General features: G+C 37.3%; 1 pseudogene; it reads left to right on the forward strand.

The window, feature by feature from the left end:
* The first annotated feature begins 319 nt into the window (after window positions 1-319).
* Window positions 320-1,196, forward strand: LOC122752521 (annotated as a pseudogene).
* Window positions 1,197-10,691: the final 9,495 nt, after the last annotated feature.

Raw genomic sequence — 10,691 nt, forward strand, 5'->3', positions numbered from 1 at the left:
AGAAGGCATAAAGGTATTATCCATCTATTGATCAATCTATTCAAACATTAAAAGAAGGAATGTTTATGATACATGCATTATTCTCAAAAATTAAAAAAAAACTTAACAAATTCCTTTAAATGTGCTTCTGAGTCTGTCTAAACCATGAAGAATAAAGCAAAGAAAGAGAACTATAGACTAATATGACTAATGAATAGTGATTAAAATTGTAACTTAAATCCCAGCCAAAAGACTATAGCAGCCTTTCGCTACCCAGAAGAGGGATCCATACAGCATTGTTCTTGGTTTCCCTCATAACTTTAAAGGGAAACTTTTCACAATGTCCAGAGCCCTGGATGTCTTGCAGATGAAGGAGGATGGTGTCCTCAAATTTCTCACTGCAGGAACCCATTCGGATGACACTAATTTGGATTTCCAGATGGAACAGTCTATCTACAAAAGGAAGAGTGACGGCACCTACATCATTAATTTGAAGAGAACTTGGGAAAAGCTTCTGCTCACTGCTCGTGCCATTGTTGCCATTGAAAATCCTGCTGATGTTAGTGTCATCTCATCCAGGAACACTGGCCAGTGAGCTGTTCTGAAATTTGCTGCTGCCACTGGTGCTACGCCTATTACTGGACGCTTCATCCCGGGCACCTTCACTAACCAGATTCAGGGAACCTCTCCTCTTGGTGGTCACTGATCCTCGGGCAGATCACCAGCCTCTGACTGAAGCATCATATGTTAACCTCCCAACTATTGCATTGTGCAACACAGATTCTCCACTTCTCTATGTGGACATTGCCATTCCATGCAACAACAAGGGAGCTCACACTGTGGGTCTGATGTCGTGGATGCTGGCCCGAGAAGTCTTACATATGTGTGGTACCATCTCCCGTGAATACCCCTGGGAAGTGATGCCTGATCTTTACTTCTATAGGGACCCAGAGAAGATTGAGAAGGAAGAGCAGGCCACAGCTGAGAAGGCAGTGTCAAAGGAGGAATTTCAGGGTGAATGGACTGCCCCTGCCCCAGAATTCACTGCTGCTCAACCAGAGGTGGCTGATTGGTCTGAGGGAGTGCAGGTGCTATCTGTGCCCATTCAGCAGTTGCCTACTGAAGATTGGAGTGCTCAGCCTGCTTCCGAGGACTGGTCTGTGGCTCCTACTGCTCAGGCCACTGAGTGGGTAGGGACTACCATAGAGTGGTCCTAAATTTTACCCCGGGTGCCCCAAAATTATTTACTATGACACAATTGGCTATACACCCAGGTGCTAAGATAGTTCAAAACTTGGAAAAAGAATAAACATTAACTACATTAAAAACAACGAGAGGCAGCATAATGCTGCTGGATAGATAAGGACCTTTCTCTAAAGGTCCTTCAGACCTTCAGAGTCTTCAGAGTCAGGAAGACCTGGGTTCAAGCGTTGTCTGACGTGTAATGGATGTGCAACCCTGAGCAAGACACTTAACCTTTAGCTCTCTTATACTCCAAGTTGCAGATCAGGTGGCGATCTGAATTCAGAAGGGGACTTTCCTCATTGAAGTGTTCTTCCATGAGCCAGTGAAATTGCATGTGTGATCAAAAATCTATCCCCATAAAAACTATATCATTATATCAATAGATGTGGACAAAGCAAAAAATTCATTTAAATTGATTTTAAAAAATACCTTTAGGGCAGCTAGGTAGTGCAGTGGATAGGGCACCGGCCCTGGAGTCAGGAGTACTAGAGTTCAAATCTGGCCTCAGACACTTAACTCTTAACTAGCTGTGTGACCCTGGGCAAGTCACTTAACCCCAATTGCCTCACTAAAAAAAAGAAAGAGAGAGAGAGAGAGAGAGAAAATACCTTTAAAGCTTTGATATAGAAGAGCCATTTTTATTATGATAAAAGTATATATGTAAATCAGAAGGCTAGCATGGGAAAACACTAGAAATTGTCCTAATAAATATAGAACTCAAATAAACTTGTCTTCTATCTCTGAGTATGCTATTATATTGTCTGAAAAAAGTGATAGTTTTGTTTCCTCATTGCCTATTCTTATTCCTTCAATATCTTTTCCTGTCTTATTGCTATACTTAGCATTTTAGTACACTATTGAATAATAATGTGTTGGCAATGGACATCCTTGCTTCATTCCTGATCTTACTAGAAAGACTTCTAGTTTATCTCCATTACATATAATGCTTACTCTTGATTTTATATATACCACTTATCATTTTAATAAAAGCTTTATTTATTCTGATGCTTTCTAGTGTTTTTAATGGGAATGGGTGTTATATTTTGTCAAAAGCTTTTTCTGCATCTTTTGATATTATAATATGATTTTTGGGTTTTTTTGTTATTGATATGGTGAAATATACTTATAGTTTTCCTAATATTGAACCAGTCCTGAATTCCTGGTATAAATCCCACCTCATCATAGTATGATCTTTGTGATATATTGCTATAATCTCCTTGCTAATATTTTATTTAACATTTTTGCATCAATATTCATTAGGGAAATTGGTCCATTGTTTTCTTTCTCTGTTTTTGCTCTCTCTGGTTTGAATATCAAAACCATTTTGTGTCATAGAAAGAATTTGGTAGGATTCCTCCTTAATCTATTTTTTTTCCAAATAATTTATATAGTATTGGAATTAGTTGTTTTTTAAATGTTTGGTAAAAATTTTTTTTTGTAAATTCAATTCGTCCTGGGGATTCTTCTTAGGAAGACAATTTATGGTTTGTTGAATTCATTACTCTAATATAAGAGTTATTTAAGCATTCTGTTTCCTCTTCTTATTAGTCTGAGGAAGATGAGGCCCAGAGAAACTTAATGATTTTTCCCTTGTCACATAGTTAATAGGAGAGCCAGGGCTTGCGCCTACAAAAATGAATTAATGAATTCATGATAAAGCATTTTATGAAGCACTTACTATGTGCTTGACATAAAGTAAACTGGGGATATACATACAAGCAAACAAGACAGTCTTTTCCCTCAATGGGGTGTACATTCTAATAGAAGAAAACAACACATATAGAGGAGAAGGGACCAGGGAGGAGTGTTCTGGATAGGAAATTCATGAAATAGTGACTGGATAGAACAGTTGACTGACATGTCCTTTCTAGCAGTGGTAATGCTGTGGTTTTATTTATTTATTTATTTTGTGGTGAGGCAGTTGGGGTTATGTGACTTGCCCAGGGTTACACAGCTAGTAAGTGTTAAGTGTCTGAGGCTGGATTTGAACTCAGGTCCTCCTGAATCCAGGGCTGGTGCTCTATCCACTGCGCCACCTAGCTGCCCTGGTGGTGCTGCTTTGATTAATGTCCTCAGAACTGGAGTTAGAAAGGTGGGAAGAGGTAGGGAGGAAGAAGGTATCCATCCATTCATTGGCACAACCGAGGCTGATGGGTTTGATCCCCACAGAATTAGGTGAATGCTCAGCAATCAGAAGGCCAGAGTTCCAGACTTGGAGGCTGGAGCTCAGGACAATGGCAGACTTAAGAAGGCCAGTTACTAGTATAGTAGGCCTAGGTTTGGAAAAAAATAAGGTGAATCCTGTAGTAGAGTGAAGAAAAAAATATGGGTTTAGTGAATTAAGGGATATTTTGAAGCAAACTTAACTTGTTACTTGCATATGGACTTGAGAGTTTGTCAAACTTCCAATTCATCAATATTTAATAAACATTTATTAAATGTCTACTGTGTTTCAGGCACAGTTCTTGTTGGAATGAAATAAGATGCTCAAAATTCACTAGTCACTGAACATTTAATAAAGGGAGTCTATTTTGTTCTAACATAGCACAAATATACAACAAGGAAATAGTAGCACTTAGGATTGGGGCTTCCCTTTCCTATACCCTATTTCCCAGTCTTCATCTGCAAACCTGGTGTCAGGCACTTGCAGAGTCTGGGGTGGGGCTGGGACTGTTCTTGGAACCTCTCAACCAGAAAAACGTGTTAGGAAAGCTGGAGTCAGTCAGGTATCAGGAAGGAAGCTGTGTCTGGGAAGCTGAAGACAAAGGGAATTTCATCAGAAAATCACTGCTGGAATCACAGTGCTTCTTCATCTCAAAAAAGATCCCAAGTACCGTGAAGGGCAGGGTTTCTCAGTGGCTGGTATATTGGACTTGGAATCAGAATGTCCAGTATCAAAATTTTGCTTCTGGCCCTTGCTAACCAAAAGATCGTGGGCATGTCAAAAATTCTCTGATCCTCAGTTTTCTCTTCTAGGCCTTTCTGGACTATAAAACGTAGCTCCTAAACAATCTGAACAGACACAACTACTCTCTGTGGCTCCCTTTCCCTTCTGAAAAAAAAATGCCTTAAGTATTCAGTAGTGGATATAATTTGGATAAAAAACTTTGGCATGAAAAAAAATTCCCACCAAACTTCAATTCTGAAAGTTTAAAGCTAGTGAAATATACCATAAACCAATGTATTTTAAAAAGTATTTCGAAGCTTCTTAATTTTAAAATGATGATAATGCCAGTTTTCTACTCAAATGTTATTCATTTTTACCAATTTAAAGTAGAGCAGACATCCTTGACCTAAAGGGACTCTGGTTATCAATTCAAATACTCCTTAAACACAGTCTGATAAATCCTGGCTTGGGAATCTGTTGATTCTTCATCTTATCAGTAATATTTCTATTTGTTCCCTTACACAGTAAACATCCCCTACTCAAGTTAGAAGAACAGAAGCTCAGTTGCCCTGATCTAGTTCTTTGTTACACATTTGCCAAATGATATACTATTGTTGCCTTAAAAAAAATATAAAGAAAAAAAGCTCAACTTAACTCCAACTTCTGAATATTAGACTTGCTAGAGAAGGATTTTTCCAAATATTATTCAGGGCCTTTAAAGCAGCATTATTTCAAGTTTTCATTATTAAAATAGATTCTTTGGATTCTAAATAGCTGCCGATGGATAACAATAAAAACAAAACAATACAAAACCCTGGATAGTTTATGAACAAGACTATCTTTTTTTTTTTCTCTTAAAGAGAAGCATTCTAAAAATACACAGTAAATAGCCATTCAAGTCCAGTATTTGAAACAGTGGAAGTTTGATATTTATATTTTGGCTAACTAAACTCTTAGACTGTCCAGGTAGAAAGAAAAAAGAAGTTTCAGTTTCATTTATATCTATTTATTTTGGACAAATGTGTTCATTACAGTTGTCTATCACTCCTGTTAATGTTAGAGAACCAAAGAGGGGCTACTTCTTTAGGCTACAAACCACATTGTTACAACCTTCAGATTTCCTTCTACTCCTGTAAAGGATTGATATGAACTGAGTAGTCATTATTAACCAAAATTTCAGTTTCATTTATGTCTCCATTTATCTTGGATAGCTTTGTTCATTACAGTTGTCTATGATTCTTTTCCTGTTAAAAGAAATGATGGGTCTTATGTGTTCCTGGATCATCTTTGGTGTGATCCTACTCCAACTAGCTTAAAAGTTGTCAAAGCCAATGCCTCAAATGCACTTTACTTGTATGTTTCCTCCTCCTTTTTTTTTTCCATTTTCTTGACTTCCCATCTTTTCCCCCTTGGAATAAATGTAATCCCAATGCCAGGGCTGAGAGGACCTAAGAAAATACTTTTTTGCAGGTCATTATAAAAACAAGCAATTTGATTTAAAATATATGATAAAATTCAAGGAAAGCAAACCTACACATTTGCCATGTTCAAAACTGTGTCTATTTTGGCACCTTGAGTCCATCACCTCTCTGCCATGAGGTGGTAGTTACAATGCTTTCTTCTCAGTGCTCTGCAATTGTGGTCTGTCATTGCCTTGACCAGAATTCTTATGTATTACAAAGTTCTTTTTCTTTACAATGTTGTCACCATATACATCATTCTAGTTCTTCCCATTTGGCTTTATATTACTTCACTTAGTCTTCACCAACTTTCTCTGAAACTATTCCTGTCCTCTTTTCTTAAGACATCCCAATATTTCATTACATTCACATACTATAATTTGTTGGTTTAAATTTTAAAAATTAACAAGTTTTTATTTTCCCCCCTCCCACTTCTTTCCACCCATATTTTTTTTAAAAGGATAAAGAAAACTGGTAAAACAAAGGTGCACAATCATAAGTCAAACAAATTCCCACATTGACAATATGCATTTGCATATGTGTATGTCTCATTATGCATATTAAGTCCATCATCTCTCAGACTGGAGGTGGAGAATGTCCTTTGCCATCTGTCCTTTAAAATCATGGTTGGTGATTGCATTGATTAGAATTCTTCAATCATTTAAAGGTGTTTGTCTTTATAATTTGTTATTGTATTGTTTTGTTTTCCAGTTTCTCCTTACTTCTTTCTACATCAATTCATACAAGTCTTCTCAGATTTTTCTGATACTTCCCCTTCATTTTTTCTTTTTTCTTTTCTTTTCTTTTTTTTTTGTGTGTGTGTGTGAAACAATTGGGCTTAAGTGACTTGCCCAGGGTCACACAGCTAGTAAGTGTCAAGTGTCTGAGGCTGGATTTGAACTCGGGTCCTCCTGAGTCCAGGGCCAGTGCTCTATCTACTGCGCCACCTAGCTGCCCCCCTTTTTTCCCTTCATTATTGCTCCTGACATAATAGTATTACATTACATTCATATGTCACAACCTGCTCAGCCTGTCACCAGGTTTTGTTGTTCTTGTTCAGTCATTTCACTCATGTCAGACTCTTTTTTACCTCATTTACGGTTTTCTTGGTAAAGATAGTGAGGTGGTTTGCCATTTCCTTCTTCAACTCATTTTAGAGAAAAGGAAACTGAGGCAAATAAAGTTAAGTGACTTGTCCAGGGTCACACAGCTTTTAAATATCTGAGGCTGAATTTGAATTCATTTCTTCCTGACTCCAGACCTAGTAATTCATCCACTGTACCACCTAGCTGCCCCTGTTTAAACTGTCAGCAGTTTACAGACATCTATTTGGTTTCTAGTTCTTATCCACCTCAAAAAGAGCTGCTATAAATGTTTTTGTACCTATGGATTCTTTTTCTATTTCTTTGATCTCTTTGGGGTATAGCCCTGGTAGTGGTATTGCTGCATAAATCAGTGTGCACAGTTTAAGTGACTTTCTGGACATAGTTTCAAATCTTTTTCCAGAATGGCTAAATCAGTTCATAACTCCACCAACAGTGCATTAATATTGTTCTTTGGCCTTTATATGATTTATCATTTTTCTTTTCTATCAACTTTGCCAATCTGATGTGTGTGAGGTGGATCCTCAGAGTTGTTTCAATTTGTATTTCAAAATTGTATTTCAGATTAGTGATTTGGTGCATTTTTTCATATGATGATTGATAGCATGGATAATATCAAATAGATGTTAACCTGATTAAATGGTACTGGGGAGATAACGCACTGGCCAATTATATCGGGGCAGTAGTCAATTGCAATTGATATTGGAGATAATACACTGTAATGGGGGCTTAAGATGATACAATTAGTAGAACTTCAAGGGTATTAGCCAGACATTGCCTTATAGATTACTTACAGTTTTGGCTTTTTGGAGATCCTGATGCTGTATGATTCACAAACATAGCATTGCTGGGAGAATATTGTTAAAAGATAAGGGTTTTGTTTTTTTGTTTTTTGTTTTTGTATCAGACAGTAGTATGGCATCATCGAAAGGTCTATGCTACTTCCTAATTGCAACTCATGCTCTCTTCCTCTGCCTCTTTTTTTTTTTTTTGGCAAGGCAATGAGGGTTAAGTGACTTGCCCAGGGTCACACAGCTAGTAAGTGTCAAGTGTCTGAGGCCAGATTTGAACTCAGGTCCTCCTGAATCCAGGGCTGGCGCTTTATCCACTGCACCACCTAGCTGTCCCCTCCTCTGCCTCTTTTAAAAAAAAAAAAAATAAACATTTTTATTTAAAGTTTTGAGTTTCAAATTTCATCCCTCCTTCCCTCTCTGATGTGGCAAGCAATCAAATATAGGTTATTCATGTACAATCACGTAAAATATTACCATGTTAGTAATTTTGTATAAGAAAACTTGAATAAAAGAAAAAAATGAAAGAAAGTGAAAAATAACATGCTTCAGTCTGTGTTCAATCAATATCAGTTCTTTCTTTGGAGGTGGATAGTATGCTTCATCATTAGTCCTTTGAGATTGTGTTGCATTATTGTATTGCTGAGAATAGTTGTCTTTCACAGTTCTTCATCAAACAATATTGCTGTCACTTTACATTGTGTAAACTCAGGTCCTCCTGAATCCAGGGCTGGTTCTAAATCCACTGCGCCACCTAGCTTCCCATGTCTTTGGGTTTTAAACCTAGCAGTGGTATTACTGGATTAAAGAGTATATAATCCTTTGGGCATAGTTCCAAATTGCTCTTCAGAATGGTTGGATCTTTTCACAACTCCACCAACAGTGCACTAGCATTCCAGTTTTCCCATATCCCCTCCAACATCCAATATTTTCCTTTTTTGTTTGTCTTTGCCATTCTGATACTCTGCCTCTTCTTTTTAAAAAAAAAATTTTTGCAGGGCAATGGGGGTTAAATGACTTGCCCAGGGTCATACAGCAAGTAAGTGTCTGAGGCTGGATTTGAACTCAGGTCCTCCTGATTGCAGGGCCGGTTGTCTTATCTACTGTGCCACCTAGCTGCCTCTCTGCCTCTTCTTAATAATAATAATATTAGTTGACACTTATATTATGCTTTATAAAGCATTTTACATATATTATCTCATTTGGCCTCATACCAACCCTGTAAGGTGACTACTTCTAGTTATTATTTACATTTGACAGATGATAAAGAGCATGCTCCTGGTCACACAACAGGTGAGAGCCTGATTCTAGGTATCACCTGGCTTCAAGTATAGTGCTCTTTCTCCTTTATCATAAGGCCTCTCTGGCTCTGGCTCATGGTCTGCCTGTAGCATCTGCCCTACATTAATGTACTAAAGCAAGTCACGTCATGTCAATAGACACTTACTAAACACTCTGTGCCAGGCCCCATCTTAGGCACTGGGAATACAAACACAAGCAAAAGCAGAGACAAGTCCCTGTCTCCATGGAGCTTATATTACATAGGGAAAAAACAACACACACAAAAAAAGGAGCTAGAAAGGTTTTTTGGGAAGGGGGTGTCTGAAATGTTACCTCCATGGGGGCATGGTGACAGAGTCTAGGGAATGAAGGTTGAATGGTAGAGGTCCTTCCTCAACATGGAGATTCTGGGAGTAACTTATCAATGGGAGAAGTGAGCCACTAGGCAGAGGAAGAAGGCAGGCGAGGTGTAGTAGCTAAGTACTGTAATGAAATATTAATGGATTATACATCAATTTGTATGGTACAATCTAGACAATATTCATTCTTCATCCACTTGATTTTTCCTTCATGAACAGTAGATCTCAAACTTTTGAGTGGTCATGTATCTCACTAACAAAAACCTAAAAATATTCTGATATAATCAAAATAATATCTTCTATAACAAAGAACATCTATAGGACCTCACTATGTATAAAGTATTCTTAAGACAACATTCGATGCTTTGTTCTCTTTCTAATGCTTTTGGCTTCTTATCTATGTGTTTTAAACTGAAGAGAATAGGTAAGTGTACTCACGCCAATGTTTTATTTCTTAACTTCAGTTTGATTAAATATTCAAGTACACGTATAAAGTGAAAAATGAGGTTGCTAAAGGTTAATGCTTTAATGCTTTTAAATAACTATTATCTCTGTAGCTGCATCTTATCAAAATATATATGATTCATTCTGGCAGGACATGAGCAGGCTAGAAAGGGGTGACTTCGCTTTTCTGAAAAGAAACAAAACTTTAGATAATTATGTTTTCAAAAAAGGGATGGGATTTTTAAAAACTGCTACAGGGGATTATCAATAAGGAAAAATGCATTTTTAACGTCTCTTTCAGTTTCCATGAGCTTATACAAGCTCTTAACCTCTGTGAGCCTCAGTTAATGGATCTATGAAGTGAGGATAATAGTACTTGTACTTGCCTCCAAAGGATATGCATGAATCAAACAAAATAGCAGATAGGAAAGTGATTTTTAAATTTAAAGTAAATGTGAGCTATAAATGTATCTTTCAAATGGAATCTGAGATGATGAGCTTCAGAAAGGTCTGTCACCGTCCTTTATGACAATGCCCAGAAAAAGTCTACAGACGTTATAAATTAGACATTGTAAATAAAATCTAAATATTCACTTCTTCTACCTTCCTTAGTAGTGTACCTATAGTGCACCTATGGTGTAGCAACTGTTGATTAACAAGGAAAGGAAAAAATGAAAGCACATCAGTGAACTGAATTACACACCTTAAATCTAGATACAAAATATCTGATTTATTAACAGCCCAAGACTTTAGATGGGTGATGGATCTACAAAAGGTAAAGAGCATCAGAAACAAAATCAGGCTCTTTGTATTTTGCTCTTCTACTATCCTCAAAAATATACTTTAGGGGCAGCTAGATGGCGCAATGGATAGAGTACCAGCCCTGGATTCAGGAGTACCTGAGTTCAAATCTGACCTCAGACACTTAACACTTACTAGCTGTGTGACCCTGGGCAAGTCACTTAACTCCAATTGCCTTACTAAAAAAAAAAAGAACAACAAAAACCAAACAAACAAACAAAATATACTTTAAAAATATTTCAAAACATGTGTGATCTCAACTGTGTGGGCACTCCTATCCCCATTGAAGATTGTCATATGTCCATTCCATAGTAGAACATCTATAAGAGCCATGGCCAAAA

This window comes from Dromiciops gliroides, chromosome 4, assembly GCF_019393635.1.
Source record: "Dromiciops gliroides isolate mDroGli1 chromosome 4, mDroGli1.pri, whole genome shotgun sequence".
NCBI lineage: Eukaryota > Metazoa > Chordata > Mammalia > Microbiotheria > Microbiotheriidae > Dromiciops > Dromiciops gliroides.